This window comes from Bacillus rossius, chromosome 6 (genome assembly GCF_032445375.1).
Source record: "Bacillus rossius redtenbacheri isolate Brsri chromosome 6, Brsri_v3, whole genome shotgun sequence".
NCBI classification, from domain to species: Eukaryota; Metazoa; Arthropoda; class Insecta; order Phasmatodea; family Bacillidae; genus Bacillus; species Bacillus rossius.
Window position 1 is genome coordinate 43,832,657 of NC_086334.1, and position 27,214 is coordinate 43,859,870.

Genomic DNA, 27,214 nt, shown 5'->3' on the forward strand with positions numbered 1-27,214 from the left:
ATAATCAAAAAACTTAACCGTTGGGCTGTTGTACACCTACGTAGGTGCAAGAAAATACCGCGATTTATTTACCTTTAAGGACTAGACCGTGTTCACAACGTTGGGTTGTTGCTTCTTCACATTTGCTTTATCCTGGCAATTTTTCGAATGCTCCATTGAATGTTACGATTTGTTGTTTATTTTATATAATTTTAGGTATACAATTTGCCATACTTTATTGACGCACTGTTACTTATAATTATTTTTAACATGTACCTAATTGACGGCCACGAAAATCTTTGCTGTAGTAGAATAGTTTTTGAATCAAACACTATCCAGACTCGCAGTGTTCCATTTTAAATTATTTTTTATATTATATGCAATAAACTTATTTTTCAGCTCCTATTTCAAACGCGTATACTACAGTTTGGTAGCATTTTAAACCACACTCTAAAAAAAAATTGTACTTTTACAAGGGAAATTCTTGGAAACCCTGTTGCCAAGGATGTTTCTTGCAAAACTACAAGGCAGAGCCTTGCAAAATCGCACATCTTACAAAGCTCTGCCTTGTAGTTTTACAAGTAATATCCTTGGCAACAGGGTTTCCAAGGATTTTCCTTGTAAAATATACAAAAATTTCTTTCAGTGCATAAATCGTATACCTGCCCCAACTATTTGGGTTGAAAGACACATTTATTACGTGGCGAAGTTATTTTAGGTCGAATCACTGACGTTCGTGTTTCCTCATTGGCTAAGCCAAGTGCTGCATAGTCAGGGGTGTATCTGTGTTAGTGAAGCGGGATGATAAGTGCGACGCTCGCTGGTTCTTCTGTCGCGGTATCGCCTCTGAGCGCAAGGCTTTGAACTGGCGTTCTGTCTAAGGCTTTGAACTGGCGTTCTGTCTTCTCGCCGTGCATTGAGCGACTATTAAATCTGAGCATTAACCATGACGTAAGATGGCGGGGAAATGAAGGTAAAGGTGTAATGCAAGTCCCTTGAGTGCTTCCAGGAATCTGCACAGGGAATTTCATGACTAATAATTATTCTTAAAAACACTCGTTTTAGCCTTTTTGACTCTCCTAAAAATACAGTTTAAAAACGAAATAGTGAAACAGAACTACTTATCTGCCCTCACCACATTCTTGAACGCTTTTAGTAAACAGTGTTTTTTTTTCTTAAATCGCGTGGTTTCTCCTGAAGCTCTGCACACCTGTGTGCGTGACCGGGAAGTGAATGTTGGTGAACGTGCAGACAGTGTTGCGAAAGCCTACACGAGCAGTCAAATGTTCCCTGTGCGGTGTAGTGTCTCCGTGTCGGCGCGGGACCAGAGTCCTTGGAGAGTCTGCGCACCGCGGGGCGGAACGTCTCGGCGGCGGCGGCGGCGGCGGCGGCGGCGGCGGGCTCTCGGCGCCGAGGAGGCTGACCTCCGGCAAGCCCGCCCCACTTGCCGCGCGGGCTGCACATCCCGTCCGCCGCGCGCCCGCCGCTCTACACCCAGTCCACCATACGCACGCGGGGGGAAACAAATTATAAATTATTAGATTTACTTCAGTAAAGTTTTTTTTTTTAATATATCTTCAGCACATCTTAGACCAGAGGTTCCAAGGACACCGCCTACCTGGGCACATAATGAGATGCGCAGATATACAAAAAATTGAAAACACGTGAAAGATATATGTTTACAAAAAAGCATTTAAGAACGTTTATTTGTAATGTTTCCTGATTTCGTTTTAAAACCATGGTTAAAACGCGTGTTTTAAGAACAGTTATTTTTAGTCACCTTCCGAATTGATGGAGGGCCATCAGAGTGAATACTTAATTACAACATTTCTTCGCCAAATAAGAGGTAATTTTATAATGTATGTGATTATTATATGAAAGGTCATTTTAAGCTTAAGGTTAATCGAATTTTATATAATGTGTGCCCACGAGCACGCCGACACGTACGGGATAAGATAACACCGGCCGTCGGGCGGGATGAAGAGGGTTGGAGGGGGGGGGGGTGTGTCTGTAACCTTGCGCGTTCACGTCTGATAACTGCGGCGCTGTCGGGACAGCTGTCTAGATGAAGGAAGTCTCGCGCGCTACGCGCTAGCCTCAGTCCACACGGGAATTTAACTCAAGATAAATTTTAAAAATTTAACTCATTATAACTAGGGGGTGTACCAGCGATCATTTTACAATATTATTACAAAATTGTTATTGTCAAAAATTAATTAAAAAAAATTTTTTGTACTTTTAATTTTAGTTTAGGTATGCTTATATTATTCAGGTATGCCTATAGACCAAGGTAACCACGCTCTGCTACCAAGTTGTCACGCCCCTCGTGCCTCAAAATTGAATTATTGTGAATTAAATAAAAAGAGCCTTGGAAACAAGCTGGGTAAAAAAAAAATAAGTTAAATACCAGAGGCGACACGAGGTGGGGAACAAACACAATTTAGGAACTTCCTGTAACAAGCAAGGAGGAAGTTGGGGGATCGTTAAAATCAATAAATAAAAACTACACGATTAACTTGATCTATAGTTTCCCTGTTTTATTTGCCCTGATGAATTATCTTGTTTGCATTATTTTAACATACATACAAAAGGTTTTAACAATTTTCAAAGATTAACAAAAGAAAAACGAAAATGGGGCTGGCCAGCGCTTACTTAAACCAATTTAAATTCTTAGTTTGAAATATAAACATTTGCATTATGAGTTTCACACCCAAAGTTGGATGGATCCGATGATTAAATTGATAATTAGTTCTATTCGTTTTACATTTTCTTGAGAAAAACACTGGTCGCTGGTGGGTTGGTCATCCGGTTAAGATAGTTCGTAGCTAGGTAAGGGGGAAATGTTGAGTTTACATTACCACCCGGGGTCTTCAAAACGATCACGTCGGGTAGTAGAACTGTTTCTTCTAATGTGACCCACTGAACAGGAAAGGGTAGGGGCCACGAGATGGGAGCATCAGTCTCTCCCTGTCATCGACCCTGTCAAAACATGCGAGTTGCCCAGCACGCTGCAGTCGTGGAGTCATCTAGGATCTGGAGCTCGCGAATTGCGCGGCAGGACGCGGATGATTTCTTCATAATAACGATTAAAAAAAATTTTGAAAGCAAATAACTAAACTATGCAGACAGACTAATCTACTAGGAATGACTTGAGGGATAGCATCCCTTATACAAGGCGACTACATAGTCGTTAACGGTCGGATGAAATCTTGCCTATTCGCCGATACTCGATGGAGATCTGTCTGCAGACGCGACGCGAGTAGATCTGTGTCGCGGCACACCGCGTCTCGTAATTAAAAGTGCCCGCCGGCTCTCACAGGGGGAGGGAGGTCTGGGCCGCCGAACGATTCCGAACTTGCCCGACTGCGGGCGAAAAAAAAACCCTAGCAGGAGTCTTGAAGTTGGCATCCCTGGGCGACAGTAGAGAACTCTGTCGGAGGGATCTGAGTTGAAAACAATCGACTCGCCCACGGCGTCCATATAACTCAAGGGGAAGCAGGTGCTGCTCTCTGGCGCCCTAGAGGGTAAGCTAGCGGAGAAGTTCGCGACTTGGTCGCTAGGAAGCGCTTGTGATCAGTTTTGGCGCACTCGCTTTTGCGAGAAGACCTTGAGAACGGTCACAGTTGCCCAGGGGGTTACGACCGGTCATTGGTCTTACTTGGAACTGAGAAAGGGTGGGGGGAGGGTGAAATGCAACGCAGCTGGGAATCTACGTCCCGTCGTGGCTGCAGAGGAGCGAACTTAACACTTATACGTGATGAAAAAAGCCAATCTCAGCTCGTCTCTGCGAACTGGTCGCCTGCAAGCGACAGGCTTGTCTATGCAGTTAGGGGCACGAAGAGAAATGATATTACAGGCTTGAGGCGTGACTGAAGGCGGGGGAAATGGTAAGCTGTCTGCCAGTCAGGGATTAGGCCAGCAAAATATCCGATACGCCGATGGGAAAGGGGCTCCAGAGCACTGAGACAAAGTTTAACTCAGAGGAGTACACCAGACTAACAAATTAAAATCACACTATAGTAGAGCAAATAAAATTTCCACACAAAAATTTAGAATCATAATAAAAATTTAAAATATATCGTGTCGAATTTACTAATTAACGGCACAAATGTTATATTAGTATGTTTTTTTCAGCAGTGCGTATTTGGTTTGAACATCTTATTAGTACTTTTAACTTAATTATTTTTTTATTTGCTTACTAGTGGCACATTTTTAAGGGGTTGAGGGGGTAATTGCACGGTAACTGTGCCGACGGCTCCGCAGTCTTCGCTGGCGACGCGCGCGGCCAGTGGGATAGCGACCACGCCTCTGACCACGGACATGGTCTCAGATCGTCGTGCGGTCCGGGGTGTGGTGAGGGGAGAGGGAAGGGCAGAGGAGACGACTCACGCACCGAGAGGAAGGGCCGAGGAATGCAGCTGCCGGCGGCCGGACCGGAAATAACTGCGAGCGGATCACCCGGCCGGCACACACGGGTTGGTAGAGGAGGAGGAGGAGGAGGTGGTAACATCAAAAGCATCGGCATGTTGCGCGCCCGAGGCCGGGTCGAAGGCTCGAGACGTCGACGCAGGAAGAGTCTGTGTCTGGCGTCAAGTCTGTGCGTGTGTGTGTGCCCGCTGGCCTATCCCCCTGAACTACAAACACTTGTTAGTTGCTGGCGGGTTCAGTCACCTTTAGGCTGGACTCCAGGATACCCTGCCTACTCGGAAATACGCCACCTATGTCACTGGCTACACACGAAAGTGTGACTAATAACGTACGGTCACTCGAAAATCTATTCAACTGAATATTAAAGCGAAATAAAATTATTGAAATCATCTATAAGCGCTTTTTCGTGCATGGTCATCAAATTAATGAACCTTTGAAAGAGAAAGTCTCTCAAAAATTATCCAAATAGAAAAATATTATAATTGACGTGCGGATGATTGTGAATGGCTCGGTTTTGATGACGGATAGCATATGCCAGACGGACGGACGGACGCGATGGTTCATTGAGAGTCCACCTTAAGCATTTTTGAAAATGTTTACGTTACTTTTACTGAGGAGACCTTAACTCGTTAGACTGGACGTAATAGTAATTTATGATTTTCAAATGCATTTTAGTGCCGCCGTGTGTAGTTTGTAAATAAGTAGTTATTTTCCGTATCCCTAGTGTTGTGGCTAATGCGTACCCTTGCATATTCCTCACCCCGTCACAATCGGGCGGTGTAACAATGCTAAAATGGAACTAACGTAATTAAACATTCGGTCAAGGTTCTCAGATTAACATACATTAAATTACATTTTTATACATTTACTGCAAATTGTTTGTAGACACACGCAAATTAACATTCCGTTGTCACAGTGTGATACCAGAGATTCAGCAAACGTTTACAGAATTTGTTCAGGTTTCCTTTAAAACACGCGTATTGGAAGTCACTATTCGCTAGTCAATAGTTTAGACCGCAAGGCTGCTAGAGATGGTTTGTTCGAATGCGTTTAAAACATAACATCGAATATATTTTTATGTCAAATGAAATTAAGGTGCTGGTAATAATCTACAGGTAACTTGTAAATAAAGGGGCCATTTTTAATCATATAAGATACTCCTTGATTTTTTTAGTTAAAATAATTCTGTAAAGGGAAAAGCAATTTCGAGATTGTTTTTTAATGCTTGGGTTTACCCTGATAAGAAGAAAATCACAAGCATATTCGTTATATAATTTATAGGAAACCTTACAAGTTACGCAATAACCATAGATTACGTCTGCAGTTATGGCCACTGTAACGTTTACAGTCCAGGTTTCTTTTGTTGTTAAATCGTGGGGTTTGAAAAGTTCTGCGTTAGGTAATAGGGAGGGCGTCCGACAAAATTATTTGACCTTGGGCTCTTGGTTTCTCTCGACGACTCTGAATGCATCATTCATGCTTGCTAACATAGAGAAATTAAAATATTGGTACAGAGGGGGGCACTCAAAGCTAATTTTTGCGTAATTTTCGTTGTAAATGTGCTACACGATCGCAAAATGGACAAATATGAATGTAGTTTAGTCATGCTTTTAATTTTAAAAATAAACGAGTCGCAAGTCAATAAATGTTTGTTATTCATAAACTAGAGAGATGTCTAAATGATATTATCCTACGTTGTTGTACAATAAATAGTCAAAATACGTTTAAAATCTGTTTGAGGAAACTATGGACTTTTTTTTTCTCGTTAGCAAGTGAAGTAGCAGCCATGCAATTATTTTCTAGGGTTTTTGAACATTTTATTTAACCGATGTAACGATGAGGAGGTGAAAAGAAAAAAAGCATATAAACTTTTCATTAGTCTTCTTTCCTTTTAGTATAAACACAGAGCACACATCAAAGTCACGCGTATTTAATTTAAATTCCGATAACTGAATGATTTTCCTTCAGCAGATAAGCATGCCGATCATTTTCAGCTCGCCATGTTGCTTCTACGTTTTGTCGAGATGTAACACGTGCAACACGTGATTAAAAAAAAATTATTTCGCAAGATGAAAGGTAGTGACTATTTGAAGGTTTCATACATAAATATTTAAATAAATGAAATGAATTACTTAAATTCTTACACGTGTGAAGATTCAATCATTTGAACCAAGACTCGATTTAGCGCGGAGCTGTCAGGAAAGCTGTCTCCCTGCGCCACGCAACACGCACGGAAACAAAGGGCAGGCAGGTCGCTACCACCCGCCAGCAGTGTGCAGTGTCCTCACTCGCCGAGGCGTGGAGACTGCCGGCGCAGCGGTCGAACTACCGGCGCCGGCCGCCAGACAGCAGCACCGGGTCGCCAGGGAGACAGCAGCGGCCGCGTGCCGCCGAGACAATGCGACCTGACACGTCACGGCGCGTTTGCTCCGCCCAGACGCGACAACAGCAAACACCCCCCCTCCCCTCCAACGACCCCCTTACGGGCTCAACGACACGCTAGCTGCGGACACAGGAGCGGAACTCCTCCCGTACGAGCGGAGAAAGTCTTCACAACCCCCCCTCCCCCCCCAAGCGACGGAGCAAAGCAAGGGGGAAAAACAACAACTTTAGAGTGGTGTTAGACGTACCGTCGTTATTGGTCGCGTACCGTGTGCCAACCAAACACTGCCTTGGTACGCAAAAATTACCAACTTTCCGACATTAACCGTGAATTAATACTTTTTTTTTTAATCTTAGAGAATAAATTTCAGTAATTATAACTAACAAACATTATATATTTTTTCGATTAGCTTTTTGTTTGCCACTTTTATTCGCACATTTTTTACTGCATTACTACTCCAGCGAACTAACTATTAATGTTAAATCACGCGGATGGCTTTGTTTTGATTGTGTTGGCCACAAAATTTTCCATATTATTTCATCGGTTACTATTTTCTTCGTTCCCGTGCACTGGTGGAATCGGCAGAAAAATGACGAAACGTAAATAACTTGCGGTTACTTTGTTCTGTGTATGTGTGTGTGTTACGTGTTTACGTCTCTGTGTAACGGGACAGCAACGACGCAGCGCAGGGGAATTGAGTCAGGACTCCACCACAGCCTACCATAAGGGACCATCTCGGAAACTGCCGCGGGAAGAACTAAATCAACATGACTGGACCGGAACTTATTTGGAGTAATGAGTGCGAAGAGAACCAACCAAACACCTTCAACATCCAAATTCAACATTCAAATTCAAGCTGATTAGTGAAGAGTGTTTGGCAAATATCTGCTTATGATTATATATGATAAGGGAAATATTTTTTAGTGCTAAAGTTTTAAGAGACGTCTTTTTTTTTTTTTTAAAATTCTAAACGTTGAATAGTTTTGTGATGTGGAGTATATATTTTTTTGTCTATATCTACACTATGTGATTATTTATTGTTCACAACATTCTTAAATGCTTCAAAATGTTAAACTGGGACGGCGTTACAATTAGTTTAATCTGAGCTTGTCAATAAAAGATTAAGCCAACGAATGACCCGCTCTTAAAGAGTTTCTCTCAGATGAGAAGAACGAAAGCCCTCAATTGTCAGGCGAGGTCTCCATGAATCAACATCTACGCCAATCATGCGACAGTCCCATCTATTCAAATTATAACCAGGTGTAAAAAAAAAAAGATACGTATTTGTGTGTATATAATTCTGCCAGTCACAGCTGTGCCCCGTATGTCTTCATGAGGAGAAGGGAGGGTAAAAAAAAAGGTGAGCGTAGCGCTGGGAACGGGCCGTATAAGGTGCAAGCTGTCAGCTCTCGTTAAGCGAGTGCGAGGGGGCCATGAATCCTTGTCGCTGGCTTGGGGGAGTCGCCCCGCTGTTTGACCTCACTTCGGGTCCGCGTCTGGTGCGTGGCGCGTTGCGTGGGCTTCCGTCACGCGTCTTCGCCCTTCGTCGCGGCCTCATATTGACACGCTGTGCGTGCGTGTATACACACATAGCAAATGGAACACGTATAAATTCATGCAAAATTACTGAAAACAACTGCATCGCTACAAAAGAGTGTTCGCAGTGACACTGGGTTCGGCTTCTTTAACCCTGACGTTTATGCCTTGTGCTGTCCCAGGAACCTCCATTTATTTGTAAACCGTTCCCTGAATAGCTATCAGTAGGGACAGGAAAAAATTCGCGGGTTCAATGACCTGCAGGATGAACTCCACAGTTCTACGTACACTCGGTCAAATGTCACCCACTCATTGGCTGCTGTATTGTGAGACGTCCCAACATAGCAGCCTGTGATTCGATACAGCTTTGGTTTGGTGTTTCTAATTGTCCCAGAGTCATCCAGGTGAGTTGCGGGCCAATAGCAGAGGTAGCACTGAGGTATAACTATTTGTATTTTAGCCTATCGCGCAATGAATTCGCGAATTTTCCCGGTCTCTAGCTTTCAGTAATTAATTGCGCGCATAATAAAAAATACAAAATGACGACAATACTAAATTTGAGAAGCCGCAAGTTCTTCGATTGAATCAAGCGCCCTTTAATTTTTTTTTTTCGAAGTTCGCATGACCGGACTCAGTACTGCCAGAGGTCGAGCAACGACAATTGAATACTACAGATACCTCGTAAGTGAGTCTTAACACGCCACCGAACTGTGGCAGATACAGGAATTTTATACGCGTTGGGGGGATAGGGGAAGACTCAATAAAATTCGAAAAGAAAAAAAAATTTGAAACCGTTATTTTTTTTAAACTTATTTTACTATCCACACTAACTCACTGACGTATGGGCCTACATAAGTGGCCTTATGGGAGGCAGCTTCTCACACAGTTGGAATTTTAGGTGTTGTAACAGCTCACCTTGCATCACCAAAAATAACGTATTGCTTTCACTGATATTGTGCAAATTGTTTAATAACTTGGGGAGGAGGGTATTTATCCCCTCTAACCCCCCCCCCCTTTGTTTCCGTCCGCCACTTCCACTTAAATAAATTACTGTAAATATAACACCTATTTATAATAAAATAAATATCGAGGTGGACAATTCACCTATAGTACGAGGGCAACATCCACCGAGCTGATGTGTCTACGAAGTGGGGCTCATGTGCACGCGGGCGCGCGTGTCTGGTCCAGGCGAGGAGTGAAGTGCGCCCACGACCCTCGTGTCGGCTGGACGCTGCAAGGCAGCCGCAGTCTCCCTGTGCCCGCTCAGCACGGCGACCAGCACGTGACTGCCCTTCGCGGCGTCGGTGACGCGACAGAGAGGCGTGTAGGAAGACTGAACCTCACTGGATCATCGCTTTATTCCGCGAACATTTCCCCAACACTCTGAACAGGTTTACCCATCCAGTGATGACAATATTACTTACATGACGTATTTACAATATCAAAATACTCTTGGGGATCCCTTCGGCTTTTATTTATTTTTGCCGATAGTTTAATATTTATATCACACCAATAGTTTTTGCTAAAGCTTGAAGGGATAGAAAAACCCGAGGAGTTCATTTTCTAGCCGCGGCCAAAATTCAAGATTTTTAAGTCTCATTAAGCGATTCAATCGGTCTAGTTGTTTTCACTATAAAATTAACTTGACTGTCGTCTGTACAGTGACTGATCATTGGACTTAGGTGACAAAAAAGTTACCACGGGATAAAATTAACCACAGAATCAAAATAAATAACTGGAAAATTTTCCCTGAAGTTGCTGACCAGTAAGTAGAATTATAGGTCTGAGATAATCAGTATGGTTTAAATGATTATAATGGAAAAGTTTTGAGCAATTAGTTAGATTCTTCAGGTTTGAAGCAGAGTCCACTGTTTTAAATTTAGAGTAGATATGGACACGCACTCGTAAGGACTCGGATTAGGATCCCAAATTTTTGAATACTGATTTCGGTTCTGCGTCATTTTCCGAAATCAACCCAGGCAAAGACTGAGATGGAACCTCAAGGGTCCCGCCTACCTGGGCACACACACGGTGCGCAAAGCTTCAGGAAAAACAACGCGATTTGAAAACTAATCAAGATATGCGAGTCGGATCTGTTAACTAAAAGCATTTAAGAGTTAGCTAAGAACTGATAAGTTGTTTCGTTTCCGGATTAAGTTTTTAAAATGTATTTTCAGAAGAGTTAAAATGGGTAAAAGGCGTGTTTTCAGAATAATTTGTAGGCATTAAACAACCCGTATAGATTCTTCAAAGCACATAAGGGACTTTAGTTACACCTTTATCTTTATTTCTCCGCCATAAAATGTTTCGTTCACCGCTCAAATTTCATAGTTGTCCTATGCACGACGAGAAGACTGCGCGCCAGTTCAGAGTCTTGCGCTTAGAGGCGATACCGCGCTAGAAGCACCAGCGAGCGTCGCACTTATCATCCCGCCTCGCTGACACACATACACCCCTGACTATGCGGGCCCCTTAACGCTAGCCAATGCCCATTCCTTTTTCCGTTTACCCTAAATTGTGTCACTGTATTTGTTTGTCTCTAAACATTATATTTCTTTGTTGACAAAACGCAGAACCAGAATAAAAATACAATGCTCTGGCTAACTAATTCTACTTCCGGCTCCTCGATGTTTGAAACACATGCGATAACGTAGTAACAGCCGAACTATGGAATAAGTGATCAATAGGTGAACATGCGCTATTTCGGGCGACTCTTTAAGATTCCGGGAAGAACATCACATTGTAAATGATATAACAAATAAACACGTGGTAAAATATTTTGAAAAAATAAATAAACAAAAAACATGCGTCTTTCGGCAGCTAAGTTAAGTTTGCTGTTTGTGAAATGCTTGCTCGGAGTAACGCAACAATGGCAAAGATATACGTTGATGTCACGCGTTTACAAACAAAATGCTTAAGACAACAGACCTTGACAATTATTATTGTGGTCTCCTAACACCGGTGCTCGCGGAATGTGATTCGTGTAGAGGTGTTGGGATCGAACTAAGGACGTCTGCGCATCACTGCCACAGAACGGAACGACTTTCAAGTATTTGCGCCTTAGTGTGTTCATTCAAGTGGCGCCGGGCGGATCGGGGGCGGCTGGCCAGGGTCGCGACGCTAGCGTCAGGTGCTGGCGCCCCGAGTGTTGACTCTGGCGTCTGTCGCCGGTTAGGGACGCCTCGTGCCGACCCAGTTTCCACCTGGGGGGGGGGATGTTCTCCTTACCCTCCCCCCCTCTCGGTCGCGCCCACACTGCGAGGGCCGTGGGTTCGATTCCAACACCCCAGGTTCACTCGACTTCATCACCGCTGAGTCGGTAACCAAGTGGTTGTTCGGAGACCACTGTAATGTAAGTGGTTCAGTTTCTAGAAGTCCCTGTGCTAACACCGCAATGCTAAACCCTATCAAACAAACAAAATCTCCCTGGACATATTCTCCCTCTTTCTTACTCTCTCTCTTTTTTCCCCCGGGAGAAACTTTGACAAATTGCCAGGAAAGAAGTTTACGTTTACATGCACAAAAAAGTCAGCAAATCAACATATATAAACCTTTTTCAAAAATGTAAAAACTCAATAGGTTAACAATCGAAATGATCAATCACTTTTATTTAAAAACGTATAAGATTCTTCCATGGCTATGTTTTACTGCTAAATTCTTTCACAACACATATTCATCCACCAAATTGGAAAATCTCAGTTCCCCCTTCCCCATGCTTTATAATTTTGTACTCTTGTGACTTCTCCATGTCCATTTTTATTTCAGTTTCAGAAAACATATTTGCAAATATTTTTGCATCGGGTACTTGGCAATGGCGATTACACAACACTTAGTAGGTCGGGAATTCAATACTTAAAGCATTGAAGTTCATTGACTAAATATACCAGATATATAACCAGTTCTTTTAAAATATTTACAACATTTTCCTACATGGCACAATGTTTAAAATTGTCAACAATTTATTTTTACGAAACTATAAATGGCGCCAAAAACAACAGGTTGACAACCCTGGCCTCACAAATTTTTTAAAATATTTAGGACGATCTGTTGGACGGAGTAAGTAATACTGTATTTATTTTTTGTTGTTTTTAAGTATCTATGTAGGCCTACATGGTAACGAGTGCTCAAATGTGTTTTAAGGTTAGGAAAAAATAAATCTGCCATTTTCTATTGCCTTTACTAATACTCGATATGCGATCCATTTATAGATATTCACTACCGAGAACGCCAAGACCGTAAATCTCTGGCGGATTCCCAAAACAAACACGTTAAACAAAGCCGCTGATCACTCTGGTAAAGTTTTCTGAAGATAAATGAACAGCGTGACAGTTCTAGGCACTTTTAAAGATTTATTTTTTGTCGTTACCAGCCGACATAACTGGCCAGGTAGCCAAGCCAAACCAATAACTCTTCGCCAAAGAACATGAAAACGTACATCAAAGATACCTCACGCGTATCTCAATACCAGGCTAATCGACAGATCGACATTTTCCTCGAATAGCGAACTTGCTTGACTATAGCCTGCCTTACACTGAATGCAGGTGTTTCTCAGCCCCAGTGGTTTCGTTTATTGGTTTTATCTCATTGATTTAATCCTTTATAAATTTAAATGGACGTTATTATCGCACAACAACAGCTGACTGCAAACTTATTTATGACACAACTAAATATCTAATCAAATTGGTAATTTCTAATGTTTGCAACAAATCATTTAGCAACACATGCTGTAAAATAAAAAAAAACATGTATTATTTTATAATTTATATATTTTAAGTTTTAAATAAATTCTCTTTCATTTGTAATATAAAAGATAATAAGTAAAAAATTTAAATAAATGGGAGGGGGTAAGTAAGGTGTAATGTGGTTTATCTACTTTTTTTCGATAATTCGATAACTTGCAATCAGTTCGACAAAACCAATATTTATCCTTCAACTTTGAATGTTTATTTAAGGAGTAATTTATTGCACGCATAATATCTTACGTCTTCTCAACTGCATCTAAGCCACCAAATATAAATTGTTCCATTAAATATGAAAGGGTTATTACAAAAGTTTAAACCGCAAATTCGTTTGTCTATCTTGGCTTTGGTCAGTCCGGAAGCCAAGATAAAATGTTGGATAATCACAGCATAAACTACGAAAACTTAAAAAATTTAAAACATGTTTTCGAAGTCCTTTAATAATATATGAAAAGTATTTTAAAATGTTAAATACAGGTCTTTACTTTCAGGAATTGTGTCTTCTATTATTCCCAGCCTCATACTAGTTTGTACTGTTTAGCTAATCTTTCTGAAAAAATAAAAATTGAAAATAATTTTCAAATAAAAACTAATGTTTGTATGGCTCTATATTTTAACTGATTAGAATAATCTAATAACTACCGATTTAGTGTTTTATTTTTAATGTAATTTTAAATTGCTACCTATGTATTATAATTAATCTTACATATAATTTATTACATATTTTAAACATCCTGAATTACAAATAATTTATGTAATTTATGTGTGCTATTTTATATTATTGAATATACTGTAGGAATATTTGTACGTATACAGAAAGTACATACAAACACAAGTTGGCTTTTGCTAGTGTAATAGTTATTTCTTGTGAAACATGGTGTATCTGTGTGAATAAAGAAAAAAAAATGATGTTTGGACACACAGCAAGGAGTCACAGAGCGCGGTGCTCTGAAGCTAGCAGCGGAAGAGAACAATCCAGGTGGAGGCTTCCCTGTGTCCGCTGGTGTGTTGCCTCGCCGCCAGATGGCTGCGCTCGGCCGGGCGGCGGCGTGCCAGACCCGTTGTGTGCCGCCGCCGACGAGAAATAGCTCCCGCGTGGGCGGAGCGGCACATCCAAGCACCCGCCGGCAACTAGCCTCACGACGCAGCGCGCCTCGGGGCCGAACTACAACCGCCCGTCGCCTCCGTCCGTCCGTCGACGCCACGCAACCGTCCGTCGGAATAATATTTCCCCAGATTAAGTGCTGCCAACAATACATGATTTTTTTTTTCTCTCTCGGAGATTTATTTAGATGATTTATTTCGTGTTCATTCACGTATTGCATTAGAATTTCCTCGGGAAAATTCAGAGTCGTGGTTACGTTGTTCGAACGTGAATATTTAAGAACCGCAATGTTAATATATATATATATTTATATTATATATAAAAAGAACGACCTATACGAACACCACAGGCCTGTGTTCTGGTTACAAATGACTATCGCGGCTGAAACCATGGATATAATCCACCTGTCCGTCCGAAAAAATTTAGAGCCTGCCAAACTTTTCACGGTCGGATGAATGGAATTTTTTGGACCGTCCGATTGGTGCAAAGACTGATGACGGTCGAAAGGAGGCGACTGACTGTTGTAATTCTGGGCTACCGGGGTGGCGCTCTAACGGCTTTACCGTTTACGTAAAAGGCGTATCCGTCCCCGCGCCCATGGGGGCACCAGGGCGGAAGGGCCTAACGGCTAAGAGCAGTGGGTTACAAAAAATTATTGGCCCGGGAGGGGGGAATTGTACCAAGTAGCCCTCTGGCGCGCGAATAGTATTGTAGTACCATCTACGAAACTCGTGTAACAAATACAAACAATTGCACGTATTACAGATAAATTTTCAACGTTAAAGGAAAAAACATTTCAGAATATAATGGAAAATATTTGCTGTCAATTAAACATTTAAAAGAAAATTTAATATAAGAATCGCATGTTTTCGCGGCCATTTTCTGAAGTTGCTTGGCTTCTGGGTTGTAGCCACGTCAGAAGGCGGAGTTTTCACCTACGTTTCGGTCAAACTTGCAGTCACCATCTTCAGGGTAGCGGTAACATACCCACCTACTGGGTAGGTAGGTACTTACAGAAACGTCGGTGAAACCTTTGCCTTCGACGCGACTAGAACACACAAGCCAAACAACTTCAAAATTAATGCAGTTGTGATCACAGATATTTAACGTGAAAGACTCAGTAAAACCTACATTTTCCGGATCGTCCGTGGAAACCTCTAGTAGTGTCGGTTCGCGTCGTGAGGTTTCACAGGGTCGCCTTCTCCCGACGCTCTTGTGTGATGATCTGTTGCGCCTGAGTGGTAGGCATCCCGCGATGCGTGAGAGAGATGCGTGAAACCACCCGAGCGGGCTGGGTCCGCGCTTCGGCGAATGGCTATTCCCGCCGCACGCCTCCAATACTCACATCGCACCGTCTTCATTTTCAACCCCGCTTCCAAGTCTTTGGTGGCTCTTCTCAGCGAATACCAGTGACGTCAGAAATAAATGTATAATTCTTAGCGCTAACTAAACTCGCTGAATGCACGATATTGAAAACTTCATATACCTATATGAACAAAAATAGTTTTACGAAATAATTGTTTCAACACATAATCATTCTGGAAATAGATGTTTTAGAGATAATTTTTTGCAACCTTGCAGTGAAAGAACGGCAAATCGCCATAAGCGAGCCACACGCTCTCTGTTGAGATTTCGAAATACTTGCTGCCATAGCCAAGTGTCGATGGTTCAAGCGATAGGGGATAATGTATTCTTAAAACATAAAGATATATCAAGTTCCAAATAATCATTCACACGGATATTAGCAAGTATCTGGTCATATTTCGGTTCATCTTTTAGATGCAAAGAAATCTGCTGAAATCAAATCTGGGCTGTTTTGAAGCATTATTTTTTTTATAACGAATCTTCATCACCAACCTCTTCCATCGAGGAAGAACCCACAGGAATGAGGGTTGGTTACTGAAAGGACCGCCGTTGTGATTACGACGATATCATCGCGTTATTGGTATTCGCTCTACAACGCAACGTAATGTTTAACTTAATCAACGAACTCAAATCTCTCTGCTGCACTTAACTTGGCTTCCCACGATGCTTCACGGACGGGAACTCGGCCCATAAGCATGGTGGTAATGACGGAAGGCAGAGCGAAGTGAAGAAACGCCTAGACCAATTTCTTTTCTTCTGCACCTAGGCCCATCATCAGCTTGCGATTTGCCAATATTTTTGTCAAACATTCTGCTGATGTTAGCAATGGCACATTTTTTCCAAATATTTTATTTTAATTTATTTAATTAATTTAAAATTTAAAGCAATTCATTGTTTTATGAACTACTTAGTCCAAAAATAAAAAGAATAAACTTACTGCACTGGAACTCTAAATTTCAAACTTACATAAAAAAACAGTTACATAAATAATTTTTACAGAAATAAGTTTTACATCATTTAAGTTTCAGTTCTGTTATCCAATAAGGTATTCAGGTTGCCAAAATAATTTCAAAAACAGTCGTTGAAATAAAATTAGGCATAAAACCTCTACAGGTAGATCACTTTTACATGTAAATATGAGATCATGAGTTGACATGAGCCAAAAGACCTTAAACAGACAATCACTAAATTACAATCAGGAACTTCGTTAAAAATGATTTTAATTATAAATTTGCTCTTTAAATAAATAAAATGCTCTTCGTACATTTATTTCTCCTTGTGAGTGGGTTCCCAAAACGTTTTTAAGATCTGCTTTGCCAGCTTAGTAATAAAAAAAAATGAGAAATTCAACATTCTCCTATTAATGACAATATGGTCCCTTAAAAATATTTTCAAATTTAAAAAAAAATGTTACAGGGCAGGTTTAAATACTGTCGATAAGCAGACAAGTGTGTATAACGGTATTTAAACGAAACGTTTCTCTGTGGCTGGCCAGACGGGCGGTCTCCCTAAGCAGGACGCGCTAAGCAGGGACTATTAGCGGATGTGTGGCCGAGGTGAGGAGGGGTGATGAACCCCCGCCCACAGAGTGGTGTTTGGAGGGGAAGGGGGCAGTTCGCGACAGGCTGTAAGTGTAAATAGCCCATGGCGCGAGCCGAGCTGGACGTTTGATCGTCTCGGCGATATCTTCTTTTTTTTTGTTATTATTTTGGCGAGAGGGCGGGCGAGCGGGTCGGACTGAAAATACACCTCGCGCGGCAGCTTTGCCCCCCTCCACCCCCACTACTTCCCCCCCCTGACTCGTTTGCCTTCCCCTCCTTTTCCCCCCGCGCAAGGATCATACCCCCTCCCTTCGCCCACAGCTTTCAGCCGAGGCTCCGTCTCGGATTCCACGTTGGTCGTTTCATTTGCATTGTCACGAAACATCTCGAGACTATCTGTGTGGTGTTGAAACATCATAGCATCGTCCGTGTTTCGTGATTGAGTTTCTCTAAGGTGTGTCTGCACGTCTACTGTCTGCACATGAATTACAGCAACTCGTCCTGATGGCCTGGTCGAATGTGTTAATGGTTTATTTTTTAGACGGCCGCCAATTACGACGTGTGTATACATATGTATTTAGTCAGATAGTTTCACGAAAAATACATGCCACTAGTTATATCTTTTATCTGAAGGTTTTTTTTCCTGTAGGTTTACCACGATAGCTCCCTGTATTTTATGTTTAGTCTTAAATGCAATATCCGTAAAACGCCACGCAATTTTGTTTGTAAATAAGTTGACTTCCTTTCACAGCTCGAAATTAACGTTCAGTAAATATCTGATGAGAAAAATTTGTGACCCAACTACTAATGCGCGAGATGAGACGTGATATATTTACTGGAAAGTCACTTGAATAACAGCAATGGTAAGAAATTGAAATGGCCAAATGGGCGTGTGAGACCGTGTCCGTAATCAAAGATGGTGCTTCACTCCAGATTACTCTGCAGTGAGTCCAGACGTCTATCTCGGCCGGACAGTTGGTGCCCTAGACGTTAACGCATTCTTGCGGGAGAAATATAAAAAAAAATAATGTAAGGACAAATGGCAACTTACGGCCCAGTTGTAAACCTTCTGGTCACTTACCACATAAACTAGATATCTTAACGACCTGCTTTCAAAACCAAACTGGCTACCAGAGAGGTTGCGGGATTGTGTTGCGAGTTGAACATCTTCGCTCGCTTTCCCGTCCACCTTCTCTCCCTAGAGTTATGACGGCGAAATAACTCACTCTCGCTCCTTGACTTCAATAGAGTGCGAGAGTGAGAGAAAGAATACTGTCTGGATTGAGTTAGAACAAGCTCAGATTACTAAAGAGTTCATGCTGTGAAAGGATCTCATGGAATATGAATTTGTTAAAGACATAAGCGCATAATCATGAAACATGCCAAAGTTGATATACAAAAACGATCTTACGTCAACTGGAGGATTTTTTTTAGTTATGAAAAAAGTTAGGTACAAAGTTAACACCGCAATGAGTTAAAGAAAATAAAATATTTGGGTTTTACAGTAAAATATTTTAAACATTTCACCATTCAGAAGATCGACGTCATAAATTCCGAAGCCAACTTCAATCTGAAATTAAATTATTAAAGTGTTACACTGGTACTTAGATGCCTGTATGTTTATACAAAACATTCAATATTTAATATTTAATTAATCATACGAGACTACCCATATATATTTAGGTTTATTAAAAGGGCTATATTCGTTGAGGGATAAGGAAAATAAAATCAGAATAACCATATTAATATACGTACATTTTACGGCCGTTATTAATTTATTTTTATCGTTACTACCAGGCCATTTTTTGTTTAAAAAATAAGGCAAATACATTTTAAAGTTAATAGAAGGAAGTTTCCAGCAACTACAGAAAAAACTGTCTTTGTCTTGAAGGAAGTGGTGTAAGTCGACCAAACGCCGGATAGCCTTCTGGAAAGCGACTACATCGCCGATGAGTCAGACGGGTAAACTGGCGGACAGATGCTTGGCTGGACCTCCACCCACCCTCGGGGGAGAGTCAACGATTCCCTCGACAAACACGCGCGGACGTCAGGCCTCTCCGCGATGGGGCTATTTCCCGCCGCCGGCCTCTGACGGAGTGATCCGCGAATACTGCGTCTAATTCCGTCCGCGGTGCACGCCGCTCTGGAAGCACTGGCCTCAGCGGTACACAGCTGGACGCTGAACGTGAGTGGCAATCAGGCTGATGCTGAGTACGAGCTGTACACCGCCAGACACCGAGACCGAGCTGTACATTTCGAGACAAAGAATGTGAGCGGTCCTCTGCTGATGCTGAATACGAGCTGTACACTGCCAGACACCGAAACCGAGCAGTACACCTCCAGACACTGAACGTTAGCGATCCTTTGCTGATGCTGAACAAGAGCTGTACATTGCTGGACACCGAGACCGAGCTGCACATTTCGAGACAAAGAATGTGAGTGGTCCTCTGCTGATGCTGAATAAAAGCTATACACTGCCAGACATCAAACCCAAGCAGTACACCTTCAGACACTGAATATAAGTGGCACTCTGCTGACACTGAATATGAGCTGCACACTGCCAGACACGGAGCATGAGAAGTACACTTCCGGAAACTGAACATAAGTGGCATCTGCTGACGCTCAACATGTGCTGTACACTGCCAGACACAAAACCCGAGCAGTACACCTCAAGACACTGAACGTGAGCGGCACTTTCCTGATTCTCACCACGAGCTTGTACGTTTCGAGATGTTGAATATGAGTCACATTGTCGGCAGTTGTACAAGAAGAGCACTACACATGGTAAACAAGGAACCAACAGCAGAAAAAGCACAAATGTATAATAATTATTATCTGCGGTCCACCGGTGGGCTTCATCCTGGTTGCCAGGCAACTGAGATATAGCGGGATCGTAAACAGGTATTTAAACCAGCAAATTATTTACAATATTAAGATTGATTCAAATAGTTATAATGCGTATAATACCCTCGAGGGAACATGGTTTCAAATGCTAAAATCAACAACATCCAACTCGTGTCTGGGGGTCAAAGACAGCCGAACACTCGCCTGGAGTTTCTACAGGCCGTCCTGTCCCGGGCTCGCTCCGCTGGTCGTCTCTTCGTAGCAGCTCGCCCGCCGAGTAGCGCTCTCCTGCCCCAACAGCGCTCGAGCCGGACTTCCTTGGCGCGCTCCGAGACAGGAACACCAAGTCTCCCCCACGACAGCGACTCCGCGATGCCAAGGAAAGGCCACAGCCCTCTTCATCAACCACCAGCATGTCCGCCTCTTTTGTCAAGCCCATTCCAGTTCGTTTGGACAAGTTTTCTGTCGTAGATCCATCACATTCGCACACAAATACCAAAGAAACACATCAGCTTCTCGAAAGTCGGAAGTCAATTATAGGGGGAAAAAAACATGTCACAGTCGGTTGTACATATGCACTGCCATAGCAAACCTGCCTCAAACCAACCACCACTGATTGTTTATCGTCACGCACTCATGCACATAAGCCCTCGGTATTCCCCTCGTACTTTCTGCCTGCTACTTCCTACTCGCCCAGCGAGTATTTTACTACCTCTGGTGCTACTGGCCACCTCTCACAGGGCCCAAAAAACAGCAGCGCGACTTTTCACCAATAAACTCGCCCAACGAGTCCCTAAATCGCAGCGTGAGCTGAAACTTAAAGTCGCTGATGATTACCTTCTTAACTCTGTCGCTGTTCACAGCACAACACTCCGGGAACCTTCGTCGAAGACTGGGCTAAGTCCGGTTCCAGAGTTAAGGTTAAAGTTAAAGTTCATCTTGCCAGTCACAGCGACTAAGTCCAATTCCGACGATCGGTGCGCTGTCGGGCATAGTGACGTTCTTCGGGTGGTCTGAGAAAGCGGTGGGAGGACGACGTTCTTGAAGGAATGTTTCTTACTCCTTCACTCCTTCTCTCTGCTTTCTGTGCTCAGATCATAGTCCTCTGGTACGTGTCTCCTTCGTTCCCGAATGAACCAGAAGGTGCGAGTTTCTCCTACTTCCGCGGGGAATAAAGGAGGGGTAGTAAAGTCACGTGAACAGGCACGTGGTTTACCCCCCCCCCCCCAACTCTACTTCCTCAGCCGAGGCACGCGATACATGGTGAGAAGCCTTGCCAGGAGTAAAGGCCACCCGCAACACGCAGATGTTCGACGAAAGTAAGATTATCCAGGGGCAAACAAAGTCTAGTCCAAGAGAAAAAATAACTTCCGTTGTGGGCCACGAATAGCAAACACAACAAAAGCAACTAAGCACAAGTGCACTAATTGCAATTAGCGGTCACGTTTAAGTTTGGGTTTTATTTATAATAACTAAAAGAAACATATTTCTTATGATACATGCCAAAACGTTTAGTAATCTTTTCTGATTAAACCAAATCTATTGTAGCTTTACAATGTTATGCAAAGAGATATTAAATGATTACACATTAAAGCGTTACAAATTACACAATTAAAAGAAAAAATTGCTTACTCAATAAAAACGAAAATTAAGTATAAGATGAAATAACTGAATGGAGTTTGTCGCAATCTGTAAACTTTAGTATCAGGGCTCACTTCATAAAGCCTTTCCGAAGAATATCCAACAGAGGGAGGTAATGAGCTGGAGTTCAACATTTCTTAGTTCAAAAATTTCTGACATTAAATATTAAGTTAAATATGTTATTGAAAGTTAGTTAAAATGTAAAAGAAAGTACAAATCTAAGTGATGGTAAATTGTATTTGTTGCTTGAAAAAATTTCGTATTAACCTCCTCAGTACCAATTTATCAGAAAAAAATTTTTGTACTCTGAGAAAATGTACAATATACTGTACATGCTATAATTATTATAATAATAAGAATATTTAAGGTTTCTTTGCTGGAACCTCTTCCAAAATTACTAGTTAGTCATAAAACCACTATCTGACAATTTATTTCTTACAAGTGCTTTCTTGGCATTAAAGCGTACCAGATTGGAATGTACAGTATAGTGTACATTCCCACTGAGGAGGTTAAAGTTTTTTCTCTTTTCTGATTTCGCTACTATCAAAGCTTTGGGTTAGAATTTTTAATCTTACATGTATTCGCACGAGGGAATTTATTAATTGAAAATAAAGACTCAACAGTCACACAGTTTCAGCTAATGTTTATCTCACTACATTGTTGTCTTTGAAAACAAAATAATTGCAATGGTTGCGGATACCTGGAATTAAACCAATACCATTTGGTTACCTGCCAAAAGCTCTAGTGTTAGAGACATGTGAGTTGGCAACTTATCTAAAAAATACGCTACGGACGAACTCTTTTAACGGTGTCAAACATCGTTTAACATCTTGCCAGTTAGGTTAAAATTAGTTACCCATTTCACGCAACTTAAAATACGCACATAGTTAATTTTGTTTCCTTACTCAAACTAACTTATCAGTATATCAACCAAAAAAATATATATATACATATTTGGTTCAAAAGTTGTTCTTTAAAATTGGTGTGGTTACGGATATACCATAAACACTGTTAACTATTATGGTTTTGTATATATTTATAATGCAGCTTTACATTTGGTATTTGTTTAAAAATTATTTTTATGAAACTACTTTAGTATGAAGAAAAAACTAAAAAGATTTTAAGTATTGTTTGTTTGTTTTAGTAGCTGCTTAAAAGTTAAATTAAAACCCATGTTGTTATAGTGAATTATTAAATTTGTTATTGGAACTGCATTAAAAAGTCACTAGTTAAGTACAAAATATTGAAAATAAATTATGCAGATAGGAAAATACATATTTACAACACGGCTTCAACCGATCGACATTGACGGAAAAAGAGGGATTGCTATGAACAGTTTTGGAATGACGTGTATCAGGAGTCGACATTTTGAATCCTTGGGATTAGCACGAAATAATCAGTACATCTATAGATATACGTAATGGGTTTATTGGTTTATGTTGGGTACTGAGAGAAAGGAAATACAATTAAAACATAACAAATAAAAAATGGGGGGGATGGCGTCTATCAGCTTTATGAGTTTTTGTGGCATCTGACTTTTGGCAACCTTTATAACGTAATTAGTTGATTTTTTTTCATTGAAGTTATACTTCTTAATTTTCACCGATAAAAAAATACATACAAATAAAAATTATATATGTTCTTTAAAATTTTATACGTTACTGATTGATATTGAATACTACTCCAAATAATTAAATTTTTTATTTATTGTGAGTATTAATGATCGAAATTGTGTTTATAAGCTTTATCAAGTATGTTTATTTGCATTACAAATAATATTATTATTGAATAAATAATTAATATTAATAAATTTAAAAAAATCAAAGTATTTATTGATTGTAATTACTAATTAAAATATGTCTCAATTTTTTATTAAATGAAATAATTAATCTTATACGTGTATATATTAATATTGAATACTGAATATAATTTTTTTAAAATTTGATTGAATTTATGCTTTACCAACCGTATTTAAAATATCATTTCAGCCTATTTATTATTTTATTTCTATATTATTTGCTTGCAAAATTTAAGTTAGATTTTATCACACCCAGTAAGTACCTATAACTAGGGGCAGGAAATTTTCGCGAAAAAATCTGAACGCCTACTAGACTGCAACAAGGTATACACACACCAGCGGTTTCTTCCTTGTGATTGGCGGCCGTCTGCGAGAGAAGTCGTTGCCTTGTTTGCACGAGCCACTAAGGACGAGTTTGCTTCCACACTGAATTAGTGTGATTGGTTGTTGTAACAATCGACATGCACCTCAAAGTAACTCACCCAATCACGAAACACAGACAATGCTACAGTGTTTTAACTTCCAGCTACTCTCGGGATCTTTTCACGAAATTTTCATGGACCTATCTATAACTTCTAATGTGCGTGCATAAGTAACCGCGCTCATTTTTTAGCTTTAAATTACATTTAAGTTCTCATCTCGTATAGCTAAGCAATGAAATAAGAATTGCAGAACACAAAATACTTGAATTTAAAATGCTGCAGCAAGTAAAATTAAATGAAAGTGAATACCGGCTACTTTCAAGACAAGTTCAATGGCACTCATATTCGTAATAATGATATCAGTCAAGCACAAACAGATTGAGGCTATTTATAAAACCGCATATTGTATGAGACTGTGCCACACCAGAAACAAGTTATGAAAAACCAAACTAGAAATTAAGTCATGACTAAAAATTGAAAGTCCAATATGGTGACCTTCTGTCTCCCTTAAAAGCTAAACCTATTTAATTTATCTCGAATGTTAAACTTTTCTCTTTTTAAAGAATCAGAATTTATTGTAAATTGTATGAGTTATAATGTTTTCGTAGTCTTAGTTTCGTGCAATGATCAAAAAGAATTGAATGTTAACGTTTGCCGAGTTGCCCAGTTGCAGGCCCCAACCAAATAATATCTCCATGCAGAATTATAAGTGTTTTATCTCTTATGAAGGACAGTTTTTTTTAGTTTATTAGCTTCATTTCTACAGATAATCTGTTCAATTTGCTTTAAAATCAAACAAGGGATTTTTATTAAGCTGTATCATAATTTTGTTCATAATTTCCCTTCTTAACTATGAACTGTAACTTTTGGTTACGGCAACACTTTTCAAACTATATTATATTTGCTGAAATTAATGTAACCTATTTGGAATCATGTCTTTAAAACCGACAAAGGTAGTACTGCTGGTTTCTTAACGATCTCATTCGACCAAAATCTATGACATTTTTAATTAGTGATGTTGACAATTGTAATGATGCTGATTATGATGAATGTGAGGATGAAGGTGGGCTGATCGGTCCGGAGGTTGGCCTAACTCTCCGGACACCGCGATGTGGAGATGGCCAAGGCGTAGCTGGAGCGCACTAAGAGAGATGATACTGCAGTGGTTCGTCATTGTCTTCTGCAGGTGAAGGGACAGCACAAGTCACCCAGTCCTGCACACGGGAAGGAAATTTCCCCACGGTTGGAAATTCCCGACCCAGTCGGGAATGTAACCCAGGACCCTCGGCCCACCAGCCAACTGATCGGACATATAAATTCAAGGAGGGGGGAAAATAACTGTGTTTGTAAGATTTTTTTTTCTCCGCGTCTTTTTAGAGATAGTGCCAGAAATTTAAAAAAAAAAAAAGTCTCCGGGTGTGCGAAAAACCAATATATACGACCGCCCTTGAAATTTCTCTTTTTCGGCGACCTTGGCAGAAAGTCAAATGGGAAAGCGAATTTATTCGCGAGGTCCCGACATAAAAAAAAAACTCCCCCCCGCAGATCCTCTACACGTCTACACCCTCGACCGTCCGCTCGGGAGGGGGGGGGGGAGGGGGCTGGCGGGTCCAAGGTCACCGCCCCACGCGCGAGAGCTATGCGTCCCCAGGATCCAGCCCTGCGTCATCGCGGTCTCTTCCGCTCGTCTCAGGAGCCGATGGCGCGCGCTCATGTTCCATCCCCGATTCACTTACACCCACTGCAAGGGGAGAAACAATAACTTCAGCAGATCACAATCATGATCTCGGCAATGTTCAACAACAAATAACATATCATATAGATAGAGACCGGAAAAATTCGCGGGTTCAATGACCTTCAGGATGGACTCCAATATCCTCTACACACTCGCGGGAAAATGCCAACTGTTTATTGGCTGCTGACTTGTGAATAGTCTCGACTGGGTGGCCTGTTATTGGACAATTCTATTAGTGAGGGTCTCTAATTGGCCCTCAGTCCTCCAGATTAACAGTGAACCAATGGCAGAAGCAGCACTAAGGTATAATTATTTGAATTTTAGCTTAACACGAAATGGATCCGCGAATTTTTCAGGTCTCTATATTTATTTAGCGGATTCGTTTCGTGTCAGGTTAGACTTTAGGCGTTCTATTCATAATTGTGTATCCCGGAGGTGTAGGACAACATGTCAAAAGATTCTAAATTCTCAGGGGAACACGTGTTCCATTTGTCTCGACTTCATTTACTTTCAGGTTTCTTTGCTAGTTGTAGGAATAGATTTATGAAACTTCAACACATTATTCATAAACTTCTTAACTATGTTCAAATGATGTTTTCGAGGTAATCCTTTAATGTTTTCGTTAAAAAAATAGGGGAATAGTTTTTTAGGTCTTTGTGTATAAAAATTGCACTTGGACATAATGATATAAGTGCTCTGATCCCAATACATAGAGCAAAAAATGTACATCATGGAAATGGTTTACTTGGTGCTATTTATCTCTGAGGGACAGAATAAAGCCTTTTTAGACTGCTCATTGGCCGATACTAAGTTATGGCCCTTTGTCGTGTTTCACAACACTGTTTAAACACGTGTTATCCTTGTTTATAACTTGCTCGGAAGCGTCCAGGGCACGTCAAGAAGACTGCAGTCCAACCACTGAAGTAGAACAGTTGCATATGAGCTTCAAGTCTACTTTTCTACCTAATGAAAATCCTATAGGTATACTCGTGTCTCTACGTATTACACATTGAATTAGACCTAACGGTTGGTTCAAAGAACCGGAATGAAAATTTGTAGAATAAATGCATACACTATTTTATTTTTTTGTAAACTGAACATAAATATTCATGTAAAATAACAGATGTTCGTACATTTTTGCATTTACATGAAAACATTTCCAACACTTCAAAACAGTGTTCGCATTTATGATCTGTGTTGTCCAAGTACCTCCATTAGTTAAATTTTTTTTGTAACCCTTTTCCTGAATATCTTTTTCAGTATTAAGTGCGCACATAATAAGCATGATAACTTACAACAAAATAAAGTCAAATTATTGAATAATCGATTAACTTTTCCTTGTTTTTTTCTCAATTATGCTGGAATGAAACATTAATTAATATATAAAACTATTCTCCAATGTTCGTAAAAAATACTCAGTATTATCTCTGTAAACGTATTTCATATATGGAAAAATAACTACATCCTTGTGTTGTACAAAGTGTATCTTTCTTGTAGTGTTAAAAATAATTTCTTGGCAACTGGTTTTCAAAGGAACCTTTTATAAAAAATACAGAAAAAAATTTTCTCGGTGTGTCATATGCTATAAAATATAGGCCGTGTCACAAGTTGTTCGGGTTGTACTTGCAGTCTATATATTCTCCCCGAGCGTCCAACCGTAAAAAAAAATATCCTGTTATATACTCTGCAACACTGCAG